General features: G+C 28.9%; 1 long non-coding RNA gene across 1 annotated transcript; it reads left to right on the plus strand.

The window, feature by feature from the left end:
• The first annotated feature begins 13,438 nt into the window (after positions 1 to 13,438).
• LOC135926013 (uncharacterized) lies at positions 13,439 to 15,002 on the plus strand. The gene is made up of 3 exons (XR_010571769.1): positions 13,439 to 13,478; positions 14,635 to 14,707; positions 14,900 to 15,002. It is a non-coding gene; the product is annotated as an uncharacterized LOC135926013 (long non-coding RNA).
• Positions 15,003 to 16,294: the final 1,292 nt, after the last annotated feature.

The raw sequence follows: 16,294 nt of genomic DNA on the forward strand, positions 1-16,294 counted from the left end.
GTTTTATTAGGCTCAGCCCAGATTTTTTTAAAAAAGTTTCGGCCCATCCTAGCCCGGATTTTTAATAAATTTTCAGCCTGGGTGCATAAATTTTTTCTATGACCTTTGTTTTTTTAAAAAAAAACCTATTTGGCATTTAAAGGATTGGGATTGTTTTTCGGTGAATATCTGTATATAATAAAATAGGAAATATAAGTTAACGAATGTTAAATACTGTTCTATAATACACTTGAATATATTTTATTTATATATCTAATAAAGGAGATAATATTCAGCCTGGGTATTTTTTTTAAAAAAACTTTTGGCTGGTCCATAGGTAATTTGCTTAAAATTGTTTTTTGGCTCAGCCCGGGTATTTTAAAAAAAATTAGGATTAGCCTAGGTTTATTTTAACAAAAATATTTAGGGTAAGGCTGTACCTGCAGGTCTCTATAAATTCAATAACAACATTCTTCTAGCTGCCCTCAAAAAATTAATATCCCTTCCACTTCTGAGGATTTTTCAAATGATAAAGTCCTTGCCCATATGGCATATCCCTTATTCCCTGGACGACTACAGGTACTTGCAGTGAAGACTAACCTCTCATTTTCTGTTAGAGGTGGGTGTGGGCCTAATTTTTTATTCACACCCCTCCCCCCACTCACGGTGGCAGAAAAAAAATACATGCCCTTTCACACTTGTTGCTAAAAAAAATTTAAACCTGTCTCAATCGCTCACGAAGGACAATATTTTAATCATGCCTAAAATTAACGGTTTTGATTTTTTTCTAAATTTCATAAAATTATATTGCTATACTTTTACGCTTTTTTAAGATTAACCTATCATATTTTTTTAATTCTTTAATTTAATTTTAATAGTAATCAAAATAATTACCATTTATAAATAAAAATTTTTAGAATTTTTATTTAAAAGAAAGAATATTTTCATTGTTATTTGTTTTATGAACCACACGAATCTTTTTCAACCTCACAACTTTCACCGGTAAATGTTGTCGCATCATCAGAATAATTTAGAAATTCTATAAATGTTTCATTTAGAATATGCTGTTTTTTATGTGTGCAGGATGAAATAGTAAAGTTAAAAATGATAGTTGGCATTGTCTTAAGCATATCATCGAATTTTAAATCATTTACCATTTTTAAAGTTGTTTTATATAAATCTGCCTTTTCCGTCTGGTCTTAAGACTTTTTAAATTTGAATTTAGCCTACCTTAAGCAGTGGCTGCATAATAAATCCTTTCTTTTAAAAAGATATTGTTCCATTTATAAGGGTTTTGATGATTACTAGATCACCTTCTGAAGGTTGGTTAAATTTTATTAATTTTTGTTTCTATAAATAAACTTCATTTATAGTGGGATGAGAATCTGCACTCAGATGATCTGAGCCTTTTTTGAATAGGGATAAAAAAAATATCTAACTGGTATATGATTTAATAGTGAATGTCACTAATTTATATAATTCTTGTTAAACTTGTATTTCGTTATAATTTCAGGTGAGCAATTATCAAAAATATAATGCATTATATTATTTAGTATATGGCACGAACATGGTATCTTTTCATCATTTTGAATTCAATTATATAACTTTTAAGCAGCATGTATAAGGCAATTGCATCATCTTTTAGATTTATAATAAAATATGAGAAAATAAACAATAAGTTATTAAGATATTGAATTTTCCTTTTAATTTTGACTGATTATAATTGGAGTGCAAATGATTAGTTATAGTAAAGATAAATGAAAATAAAATATTTAAATTAAACTTATTACCAAATTCGCATTGCTGAACGAGGTTTGAGAGACTTTAGATTATTTTTCATTCAACTGAAATTATATAAAACGGGGGTATAAAATGCGTAATTTTTTTTTGTTTTCAAAAATTGTTCCTTTTTCAAAATAAATAAAATTTAACTAGAAAGTATATATTATAATTATAAAATTGCAAATTTATATTCATAAAAACAATTTTAAAAATTAAAATTTTCGTAAATCACGGGAAATCAATATTCACGCCCAATCATGCTTGCCAAAAATTTTGGGAAGATCCGTCGTGCTCAGTCTAACCTATTAATTTACATTTTATTCACACTTATGCCGTGACTCAGGCGCGTATGCAGGAATTTGGTCTGGGGGGGGGGGGGGGATAATAAAATTTTTTAAGAAATATTATTGTTTTTTAAAAATATCAAGCATAAATTTATTAGAACTAATAACTATTTCTAATACACAATTTTAAATTAATGTGAATTATAAAAAAATTATATGTAAAGAATCACTTAAATGACCCAAAATAGAAATTTGTTTTTGAGCCTTTATACAAAAAGTTTCTTAGGAATAATTGCATTTTGTATGTTATATATTTACAATGTAAAATTCAATCTTCGTTGTGATTGAGCTAATTTTTCAATTATCTCATCCTTGCTTGTCGTCGAATGCCCATGAATATTCACATCCAAACCTTTCAATCTACTTTCAGATGTTGTACTTCTTGGTATGTTTTTCAGAGACTTGCAGGCCCGGCCCCCAAGCCGTACAGTATTTTAATTTTTTTACATATACCCGGGCCGGGCCCGAAATTTTTTTAAAAAAACACCCAAGCCGGGCTTGAATTATTTTTAAAAAACACCCAATCCGGGCTGTATTTTTTAATACAGCTTATATTTGAAATCGTTATTATTAGCTATAAAAATCAAAAATAAGTATAATTTATTTTTAAAAAATCAAGGCCGGGCCTGAAAATTTTATTTTAAAAAAAGCCGAGTCGGGCCTAAAAAATTTTTTAAAAAAAGCCGGGCCGGGCCTGAAAATTTTTTAAAAAAACCCAGGCCGTGCCGTAAAAAATCTTTTAAAAAAATCCGGGCCGTGCCCTGCAAATGGTACTTCTGCAGGCCTCTGTTATTCTTCTTAAAAAAGAGAATGTTCTCTCCTTAGTTTACTAATGGGAAGAGTTTATAAACCTTTTTAATACATTGGGAATTTAATCTAAAATATGTTTGAAATAATGCAGAGGATCCATAGCTGGGACTATATCAACCATAGTTAATCTTATAAACATAGTTATTCAGCTAGTAAGGCATCATAAGATACTTTAACATCTTCATAATAAAAATCTAACAAATATTTTTTTTTCTATCACCATCTGAAAAAGATTGGGAAGGCTTTTGTGGAAGTAATATTTGCAGATGTAAGTGCTGCAGGATGAATTAAAAATTCATTTATTTGGGTTATAAATGTATCTGTATTTAAGATATACTCTTCTACTGATCCTATATTAATGTTTTAACGATGAGCCTGCCTTGTTACAAGTCGAGGGAGACAAATATTAAATAAAATATAAAATATGAAATTCTTCATCAACATTAGCCCTAATTTCCTTGAGTTCTGATAAAATGCTCTCCGCTATTCTCATCTTCTTAATCAAGTCAATGTCATATTTTTGAAAAGTAACACTTAAAATAATTGTATAATTAAATAATACATTCTAATGAGAAATAAAATTTGGAATAAGCATTGAATCCAATAATTTTCTCCCTTCTGAGGAAATATTTCTTTCAGGCCATTGTGATATTTCAGTAATAGCAAATAATTGGCTCTTCTAACTCCTTAAAAGCTGTTACTGCTTGATGGCAGAGACTCTATCTCGTTGAACAAGATTGCAATTTCTTTTTCCCTGATGGACAAGAAGTTTCATAAATAATTATTATTTGACTATAAATTTGAAAATGGTAGATAAATGTTACGCCACTAAAATTTGAAAATAATAAGTAAATATTACGCCGGAAAACTTAAAATCGAAATTAATTGATAAAATAACTTAGTAGATAAATGTGATAATAAATGTAATTAAATATTTAATATGAGATAGGAATAAATATTAACAAATATAATTAATATAAACAATAATATTTTTGAAAAATATATCCGGCATCTGCATTTTTTGGCTTTGGGGGGGGGAGGATTTGTCCCCCTGCCCCCCCCCGCTGCGTACGCGCCTGCCGTGACTCATCTTACGCATGATTTCATGGCCCGCATCCACCTCTATTTTCTGTTTTCGAAAAGGCAGAAGTCGTTAAAAAATAAATAAGCTGTCCTATCGAACTCAGTTTTTCTACCAATAGTCATTAACATCCTGGGGATATTCAGAAAGGATATTAATGCCCGACTAAAAAAGGAGACTCATTACAAATGACCCCAACGAAGAATGCATTCCCTACTAAAGGGAAGAAGACGTTTTACTTTTATTTTTTAGTTTTTTTAAAAAATTTTTTATATATTTTCATTCCATATAATTTTTAATGTATTTATTTTAAAAGAATTTTTTATCATATAAGTTTTAATTTTTTTCAAATATGGGGTTTGCCGTTATTTTCGAACAAACTCTTATTATGAGAGCACAAAATATATAAACCACATTTTTTTAATATTGTTCCCTTTTCATAGAAAAAAAAATGTCACCTATTTTTACCATTCTTTCGGACAAATTCCCAATTAAAACGAGCATCTATTAAAAACTAAGCCTAAAATTTATTCAATAAAAATTAAATGAATATCTATAAAATTATTTTAAAATTTTATAAATTTATTTGCCTAAAATTTCACAGAAAACCATACTTGATTTGCATTCAAATTTATCCACTTAAATCACCAGGAATTCTCTCTTTAAACAACATTATGCATCGAAATAAATCTTGATATTTTCTAGAGAAATTTCGTTTTTATCATCAGTGTCAAAATTTTTTCCATATCTATCTCTATTGGTATCATTTGATAAATTAAATTTATATTGTAGATGTTGAAATTTAAATTTCACAATTAAAAGAAATTTTAAATATAAAAAAGGAGCACGTTCGGTTGTCAAATTTTTTTGTTGAAGTAGCGCATTATTAATTACCGCTACTAAAAAAAAGCAGCTCACTACTTTAACAACTGAGTCGGCCTAATTAATAAGGCAAAAACTTTTTTATTATTGTGAATTTTTGACAACAAATTAGTTTTAAAAGAAAGGCTTTTCACAAGTAGTTGATGCATACATTCTTAATCACGTGACCTCTGAATGGTATGTTATAAATAGAGATAATAAATGATTAAGTTATTTAAAAAAAAACATTAATTATTCCGAATATTCGATCAAATTATTTGAATAATTCGATTTAAACATAATGAATTGTTCGAAATAATATGTAGAATATTAGAATTGTTTGTTTTATGCGAATCGATTAATTCTCTATTCGTATTCGAACAAAACGAATAATTTACTATCCGTATTCGTTATTATTCGATTGTTCTAAATATGTCTAATTTAAGAATTTAACTAATTAAATAAGCAGTTACTTTTCAAAATTAAACCTAACATTAATTTTTTATAAAAATTTATAGACTTTTCCCATGAAAAGGAAAACTTGGCATTTCAATTTTTTATGCAGACATATGATTTTTATGATATATACTTTATATATAATAGAGTTTATATGAAAATTCTATTTCATTATAAAAGGTATTATTAAATTTGTGAGATTTCTGTCCTCAGTCAATATGATCAAAGTCATTAAAATTAAATTACTGCATAAATTCTTTAATAAAATAATTTAAACTAATTGCCGCATTTTTATAATTATCTCTAAATCATTAATAATAAAAAATATTTAAGTCTATAAGAGTTATTCCACAAGATGGCATATCTAATATAAAAAATTAACTTTTTAATTTTTTGTTTACTCCTATACATTTCTAAAAATTATTCAATATTTTAATTGAATAAAATAACCATGTATTAAAAGTGTCAAAACATTTTTAATATTGAAATTTTCAATATCAAAGATTTTGCTACCAATTTTCAATAATATTAAATATTTTAAATTTTAAAATTTTTTGATTTTTTTGATATTTTACGATTAATCTTTATATTATAATGAATTTTTTTTTAAACTTTGAATATTATAATGAATCTAAAGATAATCACTTATCTTTTATAATATTTTTTTCAAAACATATTATCTATTTATGTTTATTGTGTATTGATTAAATTCCGAATTTTATCAGGAGTTTAAATGTGTATGTAAATTATAATTAAAATGATTAATAAATTTTGTAAGATTAATAATGGTTTTAAATATGAAGTACAATAGAAAATATAGGGGAAGAAATATATTTATAAAAATTCTTTTAAGAATTCAAAAAAGAGAAGTAAGAAGGCCAAAGAAGAAGGTGATTGATGGTTATAAATGGAGAGATTCTTCCTTGGTGGAGATATGCTAAGAGAAATAGAACAAATAATTGAGGTAGAAAGTCTTCGCCATATGAAAAGAGACTCTTTAGGTTCGGTTTATTCATGGAACTATCTCTTTAGTTTTATGAATAAGCGATAAAAAAAAAGTTAGAGTGAAGCAAGCGATCGCTCATGTTTTGGCGTTTATTAACTCTGCGCACCAGCAATGTCGTGCAGAGATATTTGGGCGCTTGTCAATTTAAAAAATTTAGCGGAGTCATTTCAGGCGGATGTCAATTCGTTTCACCTAAAATTCGGTACGAGAAATTAGACATCGAAAATTCGGCACAGCAACAATTAGGGATATGCTAATATTAATTAGAAAAAGTCTTTACGATGGAATATAACTACTGAGTATAAGTAACATTAATTTATGTGAAAATATTTAAATGTTTTGAAAAATCTAATTTAACCATATATTAAAAACAAATTGGATATGGTAAAAATAAATATGAAGTTTTGGGGAAAATATTACGGGTTTATCAAATTCCATAGAGACGAAACAAGGTATTTGATTTTTTCGGGTTGCCCTGGGTCATGACATTGAATCTTCCATTTCACGACTAATTAAAAATCTAAAAACTGAAAAATATATAGGAAGTCTGAATCAGCGCTACCCCCTTTCAAGTTGTCTAGCTTTTTATCCCATATAATCATATTTTGGGTGGCCGAGTGGGTTAATTAAACCAATTGAGTTACACAGACACACCTTAAAGCTGTTTTGATAGAAAAAATAAAATAACTCATGAGGAAAACGGTCAGTAACTAAACAACGATATAAGCATCAGAACCGACATGCGAAATAGATAAAAGTGTATCTATCAAAGAATAATTATATTACAATATTCGATAATCTAATGAGTGTCTACATGAGCAGCAGGGATAAGAGCCAGTTGCCTCCATTCTAAGGTAGAAGAAGGGGGGGGGATAAAGTAAAAATAATATATATTTATAGATAAAGGGCACAATAAGATAAAATGATTTTAATTATTAATAAATAAAAATTTGGATTTTAATGCTGTATTAAATTTTAAATCATTCATTCACAGATGATTTTTAACAGAGTTTGATATTATACATTATAGTGTCATTTTTAGAATTGGCAACCAATTGATTATCATCAATCAATTTGTCATTGTTATTCTATTCATAGTGGCTTATCTAATTTGGATAATATTTATAAATAATATCCAAATGGAAGAAACCTTTTTATGAATTAATTTATAGAAGGTCGCTACCCCCATGGATTAATCCCGGCTACGCCACTGATTTCAAACTACATAAAATATTTAGAAATTTAATTTTTGCACAGTTGTTAGAACCAAATCTGGAAAAGGTTTCTGGTAATTGTAAGATAAGTTAACATTTTGGCTATGGTTAATTTAATAGAATAATTGTGTTATGGTTCCGGTTCGCCCAGTTTCTCGGGTTGCAGGTTCCGATTTCTTATTTTGGTTTATGAAAAATTTGATTTGTCATAAGAGGTTTCAACAAACAAATTTTAGTAATATTAAGTCTTATAACAATCGGGTTATCTTTCAATAATCAATATCTTTCAATAATCAATATCTTTCAATAATCAATATCTTTTAAGTATAAGCAAATATTCGTCTTGTATCATTTATATAAAATTAATTTGTAAAATCTAACATGAAAAATATTATGATGAAACTTTTATTTGATGATAAAAAAAACTTTGAAAATCACCCTCTAAAAAAAGGTAATATATATATTATAAACATGTTTAATTTAATTTTATTTTATTTTTTTTATTTTTTTTTTTCTCTTTAGCTTTCACTTTTTCTGGTGGTAAGCTCCTTCAACATCTCTCTCCACTTTATGTTATTCGTACAATCTCTTTTATCTATTTTATACTTCTTTATATTGGCTCTAACTTTATGGCCCCATTGAAGTTTTGGCCTTCCTCTTTTACGTTTGCCCATCACTTCCAATCTTTCAACTTTATTTCCTATGTAGTTCATAGGCTTTCTCATTGTGTGCCCATACCACCTAAGTCTGTTTACCATTAACTTAGTCTTAATGGGCACTACCTTTAAACTATTTAGTATTCTTGTACTGCGCACCTTATCCTTTCTTGTTACCCCAGCAATCATCCTCAGCATTCTCATCTCCATAGTTTGTAGACTTCTCTCGTCTGATTCTTTGGTTGGCCATGTTTCCGAACTATATAGAATAGTTGGTTGTACTATGGAACTGTAAATTTTTCCCTTTAATTTGTGTAAGATTCTTTTGTCAAATAGCACTCCAGATAAAGATCTCCACTTTAACCACCCTTGATTAATCTTATTCTTTATCTCTTTTTCTATTGTGCCGTTTGTTTGTATAGTGGAGCCCAAATATTTGCAGCTTTCAATTGCGGATATCTGCCAATCATTTATATCAATACTCTCCGTTTCATCTCCTCCTATCACCATATACTCCGTCTTTTCTCTATTTACTTTTAATCCGTGCGTTTCTAGGATATTTATCCAATTCACTAACCTTTCTTTCATTTCATCCTTGGATTCGGCAAGTATCACAATATCATCTGCAAATATCATATTCCACGGGACTGTTTGAGGTATAGACTGTGCTAATACATCTAATACTGTAATGAAGAGAAGTGGGCTGAGAGCCGACCCTTGATGAACTCCTTCGGCTATTGTGAAGCCTGCTGAAGTACCTGTTGTGCTACGGACCATTGTTGTATGTCCCATATACATATCCTCTATTATTCTTATATATTTTTCGGGAACTTTTTTGTGGCGTAGCGCCCACCAGATAGGTTTTCTTGGGATTCTATCGAAGGCCTTTTCTAGATCGAGAAAGACCATGTGTAGCTTTTTGTTCTTTTCCCTTTATTTTTCACTCATTTGCCTAATTGCATGGATAGCATCGGTTGCTGATCTTCCAGGCATAAAGCCAAACTGTGTCTCTCCTATTTCGATTATATCTCTTAATCTTTTTTCTATTATTTTTTCGTATAGTTTTAGACAGTGTGACATTAGTTTTATGCCCCTGTAATTTTGACAATTGTGTGGATCCCCTTTATTTTTGAAGATAGGAACTAGATAGCTCTGCCTCCATTTTTGGGGGACCTCTTCATTTCCAAGTATTTTATTGTACAGATTTGTGAGGAGATGTATTCCATGATCTCCTAGTGCTTTAAGGCTTTCTATTGGAATATCGTCTGGACCCCTAGCTTTGTTGTTTTTCATATGCTTGAGGCATGTGATTATTTCTTGTTCTGTTATAGGTTGTACAAGGTTTTGACAAGGGGAGTGTTCGTCGAGATGCAATATGTGGGAATTAAAGTTGAGAAGCTCCTGAAAATATTCTTTCCATCTATTCATTATTTCTTTTTCCTTTATTATCAATTTCCCATCTTTATTTTTGATTACTTTCGGAGCTCCGTTTATATCCCTAGAGTTCTTTTCTCGCTGTTTGGCTAATCTGTATATTTTATTTTGCCCTTCTTTGGTATGTAGATCTTCGTACATGTCATCGTATGCCATAGATTTGGCCCTAGCCACCGCCTTTGTAGCTAATCTCTTGGATTTTTTGTATCTTGACTTGTCATCTGCATTTTTGGATTTGTACAATATTTTATAAAGGGCTTTTTTCTCCTGTATAGTGGTTTGTACCTCTTGATTCCACCACCATAGTTCTTTGTGTGATTTGTTGCCTCCTCTTGTCAAGCCTAGCGTCGATTTTGCAGTGTCTATTAATCTGGATGAAAGGTCTGTCCATATTTTTTCACTGACTTGTGAGCAATTTATTGTTTCAATGTTTGCATTGATTGCAAAGGCATCTGCCATTGTTTTTAATTTGCCCCATTTGATGCATGGTTCCAGTTTTATCTTATTTTGAGTGGATTTATTTGAGATTTGTAAATCCATGATTAGTAGCTTGTGTTGCGCGGCGATATCTTCTCCTGGGATGACTTTGCAGTCTATTACATCTTTTAATCTTCTGCGAGAGATTAGCATGTAATCTATCTGTGTTTTCCTAGTACCACTTTCATATGTTATTAAATGACTGTCTTTTTTCCTATAGTAGGTGTTGGTTAAGGCAAGGTCGAAGGCTTGCGCAAATTTCAGTACGTGCTCTCCTTCATCATTTCTTTCTCCGTATCCAAAACCACCATGATGCCTTTTGTAGCTATCTCTTGCTTTCCCCACATGCGCATTTAAGTCACCACCAATTATGACTAGGTCATCCTTAGGGATTTCCATTACGGCTTCATCAAGGATAGCTCTAAAGTCATCTTTCTCTTCTTCCTTGCAACCCGTTTGAGGAGCATATACTGATAGGATGTGTAGTATTGATTGACCAATGCAGAGTTTTATCTTCATTAGTCTATCAGAGATCCTGTTGACTTCTACGAGGAGGTTAGATCTTGACTGAGGATGATGCCGACACCGTTCCTATTGCTAACAAGTCCATTATAGTACAATTTATACCCATCTCCAATCATCAAAGTCTTCTGTCCTTTCCATTTCGTCTCTTGTATGCACGCTATATCAACTTTTCTCCTGTTCAACATTGATGCCAATTCTCTCGTCTTACCTTTAAGCGTCCCAATATTCAAACTTGCCAGTCTTTTCTTTGCTTTGACCTTTACTTTATTTTTCACAGGATGGAGGTCTACACCCTGCGCGTCGCATGGAGGGAACGCCCTAGCTTTCATATTCATATTTTCATTTGTGTCCTTCATTTTGTTTATTGGACAGGTATCCTTAGTACCCGGCTGTCCAGGCCTGTCGGTGACCGGGGTGTCATCTCTAAGCTCCGAAATTCATCATACCATATGTCTTTACACATCAGTCATCGAAGAAAAACTTGAAAGTTTTTATGGTTCTTACCAGGATTGAACCCGCGTCCTTGTTCATGCTCGTGTTTCCAAGCCTACATCTTACCCATTAGGCCACCCCGGCGTTTAATTTAATTTTATTAGTTAAACAAAAAGAAAAAATTAGACATTTCTATGAAAAATTGGTAAAGAAAAAATCCATTGATCTGAAAGGGGTGAGAGAAACGAATTTTAAAGATGAAATTCGTAATATCAATGCGATGATAATTACCGACATTAATCTTAATGATGCCAATTTGTTATGTGGTTGCCTCAAACACAAAGAAAAATCTCCAACGGCTCAGAAAGAGAGTAAAATAAATATTATAGATATGCTTATGATTTGTATGATATTAGACAAGCAAAAATGGGAGAAACTTTCCGATATTAACTTGGATGGTTGCGATGAGAACGAACGCCAACATATATTAAAACCTTTGGATTTCAAGTAAATTAGATGGATTTAGTTGATTTTAAGAGTATCTAATAAAGCGATAAAAAGTGGAAGATGGATAAAATATACTATTCCATTCGTTGAATTTTCGAAAATTAATTTGTTTAAAATATTTTGAAGAGTGATAAATATGAATTAAGTTTAATAAAATGTTTCCTAAAATTATATGAATAATTAGATAAAATCCTTATCATTATATGTATTCGATTCGAATTTTCAAAAAAAAATTTTTTTTATTGGAGATCAATACGAATATAATAGAATCGCATATCGTATAACAATGGCATAATGTCTAATTAATCTATTAGCTGTGCTAAAAAAAGGAAGAAAGATAAATTAAGAGAGAAAAATAAATGATGAAAGTATTTTTATTTAGAAGATGTCTAGTTTGAGTCTTAAATAAACTAATAATTTTTTAATAAAATATTCAAAATATAGTGAATTAGGTCTTAATGCTAATCGAGAATCCAAAATGAACATATGCGACTGGACAAATTATAAAGGTAATCAAATACTTTTTTCTCTGAATATTTGACTCGCTTACCTATTTTTTTCCCCCAAAGTTTAATTGAATTTATAAAATTGCCCATTTAGGTTTTGCAAATTATTACTGGGAATTTTATCAAAGTCGATATTTCATTCATAATATCTAAAAATTATTAAAATTTCTGATAAAAATCTTCATTTTATTTAATACCCACAGAATCGTCCAATAAATATTTCCCGCATAGTAAATTTAGCGGCCTTGATTCCAGGAAATTAGAGAAGAGTTTAAATTTATAAACCATTCTATTTCTCCAATATATTTTTAATCAGGTTTGTTAATTTATATACCAATTTTTTATTAATAAAGTTCTAAGAACACCTAAGCCTAAATTGTCCGAATTTAGATGTCACGTCGTAGGAAGTGGAGCATACGGGATGACAAATTCAAGCTAAAGAATTCCACCCAAGAATATGCTTTGAAGTTTCTCAATAGACGATTTCAATAGAGTTGAGGTTTATATTAATTTATCTTTTTATTTAATGTGATTGCACTATAGGCTTTTTCCCATTTTGGATTGTAAATCATAATTTGTATATAGAATATAGCTTCCGTCCGGTGTATACGAACAGAAATAAATGTACTTAAAACTGCCAATAAACATCCTTTCTTGGTTGGACTTTATGCATTTTATCAAACTCAGCGCAATATTTTATTATTTATCACCGATTTAATGAGAAATATGAAAATATAAAAGTTTTAGCTAGGAGCATAATAAACTGAAAATATGAGAATTCTAAATATTAATTGATTATTCCTCATGATAGTCACTGCAATGTTATAAGAAGTAATTTTATCTCCTATCTTTTAATTGCAAGAGCGTTTTTAAAAAACTAACTTAAAAAGTTGATCCTGAATGAGAACTTTCAAAAAAAAATTTAATTTAAAATCTCATATTATTTTATTTTGTAGCTGTATAATAGTGAGGGATTTCACTTCTGACTTCTGGCGGGGATCTTAGATCCCTTTTAAAATGATATGGAAGACTCCTTGAAGATCACGCAATATTTTATTCCGCCGAAATCGTTATTGCCATAAAATATTTGCACGACAACGGTTTTTAGAATATATATTTTTTAAATGATATGTTCTTGTATTTATTATATATATTGTTAATTATAAAGTAATAAGGTACATTTTTAAGTTACTTTTTATAATGGCTGGTAATTGCAACAGTTACTTATAGATAAAGTAATCTATCTTTAGCTAATTTCTAGTCAACTTTTAATAAACATTATTTTAATATAAAACAAATTCAATTACAATGTATATTTTTATCTTTTAGATCATTCATCGTGACATCTTTACCGGAAAGTATACTTTTAGACCGGAAAGGCCATGTGAAAAACTTTGCATATTTTAAGGTATATAAAATAATTATTTTTGAAGAGATATGATAATAGACATTTATGCCGATAAAACTATCTATAGCCAGCAGTGCGCTGTTTTTGGCGGCTTTTATTTTGGGCTATATTAATCGGTGCACCGACTTAAAATTTAATGTATTAAATTTTTAATTTTTAATTCCTAATTAGATTTTTTAAGAAAAGCTAAATATAGTTAGAAATAAAATATATAAAACAGATATATAAGCATATCATTATTTCTTTAGTGAAAAAAAAACGAATTTTAAAATAAATAATATTTCATAATTTTAATCATTTGTAAACGAGTATCAAAATATAGATCTATGCTATCAGGATCTAGCAGTTCCTATGTTTGATCTATTGAATTTGGGGAATTTTTTCTTTATCTCGGACTTACACTCAAAACCTCTACCATTTTATATCTTACAGCATTATTATCTCTCAGATTAGATTTTAAACCAATGGTATTTTTTTTAGTACCATCCACAGTTACAATATAATGTAAACCATTACTAAACATAACTGGTGTTCATAAAACTATCTAATCTAACCCTTTCTAACCAACAAAAGTATTTTTCAGAATTTATTGAAATTGTTTTATAATCTTATTTTAAATACAAAAGTCCCAAAGAATTTTCGTACAAATTTTCTATTTTTACTGTTTGCGGTAATAATATCAAATCATTGACAAATTTATTAAATGCCTATGCAGACATTATCCATTATAAGAATATACAAATAAATAGTATCCTTTATAGTTTTCGATTTTTGATTGCATGATGGCTGGGCGGCACACGGCTGTGTATGATAACAATTTTATTTTAATCAAAGTTTGGAACCTTTAGAAAATACTTGGATCTACGAAACAAATATAAATTTAGGAACCACGATTAGAATATTTTAAACATTTTGTCATTCTTTAAAAAAGAATTTGAAAATAGAACCATACCTTTTAATTTAATTGAAAGAAATATTGGTAAGCTTTTATTATTTCAACAAATTACAATTTCTAGCTCTTAATGTAATTAATTCTTCTTATTAAATCTTGTGTAAAAATCCTGTTGATTCATACAATGCTGCGGGAAAATTCATAGTTAAATTTGTTGAGCCCGAGCTAATACTGATTTGCATCTACCGTAATTACTTAAATTAGGAGGGCATAGCAAAAGGCGACAAAGTTAATGGCTTCTGTGGGACAATCCCTTACATGGCGCCCGAGATTATGCGTAATGAATACTATATTATGTTATTTATTTTTATATATCTCCCTATGTCGAATATAGAAGATTATTTTAAATATCTTTTAAACCTAACTTTAAAAATTTTAATAATTAGTACCAAAAGTTTATTTTTAATCTTTAAAATTATTAGATAAATATATTCTATTTTACTCAAAATTTTTATATTAATTATGAAAGATTACCGTAGATTGGTACTCGTTCGGAGTTGTTCTCTACGAACTATTAATTAGCCCTGTCGATTTACTAGAGTCTGATGAAGCTACTTCTCACTACTGCCAAGGTTAAATTTACACTTTTAATGTTTCTTAGAATTTTGTTTTTTTATAAATTAGCTTTTTTAAAATTATTTTTATTATTAATCACATGTAATCATGTTTAATATTTTGTTAAATTCAGCAATACTTTCAGGTCCTTGGCGTGTATCAGTCGAAGCCATATAATTTAATTTGGCCCATGTTATACAACCCTAAAGCAATTTTAATTTTAAATTGTTTATATAGGTTATGTTGTTTAAATACTGATTAAATTTATTTAGATTTAAGAAAAACTTAAGTTAAAATTCTTGAAATTAAAATTGAAATATATTATTAATTTGTAACAAATTATTGAAATGTATTGTTTTTTAAAAATTGTTTTGTAGGAGTTCTAACATATGGCTAGTTACATATAGCCCTATGCTAATATTTTTTATTGTTGCTTATGAAATTTTTGCATATTTTTATAAGTTTAAACAAAATGTCTTAAACTTTATATAAATCAGGAAATGAATCCAGATATTATATCTGGTTCTTTATTAAAAAGAAATAAGATAAGTTAAAAAGTCCTGCAAGTTCTCCCAAAAGTAAATGTAAGGGTAAAAAATTATTTGATTTTATATTGTCAAAATAAAAAACACCAACACTTAATATGTACAAGATTTAAAAACCCTGAAAAACAAGAAAAGCTTCAAAGTTTTGCAATCTCATACCAATCGTATCCGACACAACCGGGTCTTTTGGCAATCATGCCCTAACCTTCTTCAAAACCCTCGGTAAAAAAATCCGCGCCATCACTGGTGACCCTCAGGAAGGCTTCTATCTCAGACAGCGCATATCTATTGATATATGCAGATCTAACTGCATTGCCATCCATGGCTCTCTTTCTTGACCTCCTCCCACCCAACATACAATTTACTATACTAATTATTTATTTTTTTATTATACAGTTTTTTATATAGATTTTATATAAATAGTTTACATGACATTTTTAATATATATTTTTTTTTAAATTACGTATATATGTTTTACTTTTAACGTTCAATGTATTAAATATTATAAAGTTCTTATATTTCAAAAAAAAAATATATAATACAATTAACAAAAAAAATAAATCTAAATTTTATTCTAAATATAAATTAAATTTAAAAAAAAAAAAAATTTATAAAATGAATTTTCTTATAAAAATATCATCAATAATAAAGTAAATTAAAAAAAAATTTGTTTACACTAAATACCATAATATCTTAAATACCTGAGTTACCAATCCAAATTTCGTCGGCTCAAATCGAGGGTTGGGCGAAAATTTTTACCACAT

Source organism: Gordionus sp. m RMFG-2023, chromosome 3 (genome assembly GCF_954871325.1).
Source record: "Gordionus sp. m RMFG-2023 chromosome 3, tfGorSpeb1-WG-v2, whole genome shotgun sequence".
Lineage (NCBI taxonomy): Eukaryota > Metazoa > Nematomorpha > Gordioida > Chordodea > Parachordodidae > Gordionus > Gordionus sp. m RMFG-2023.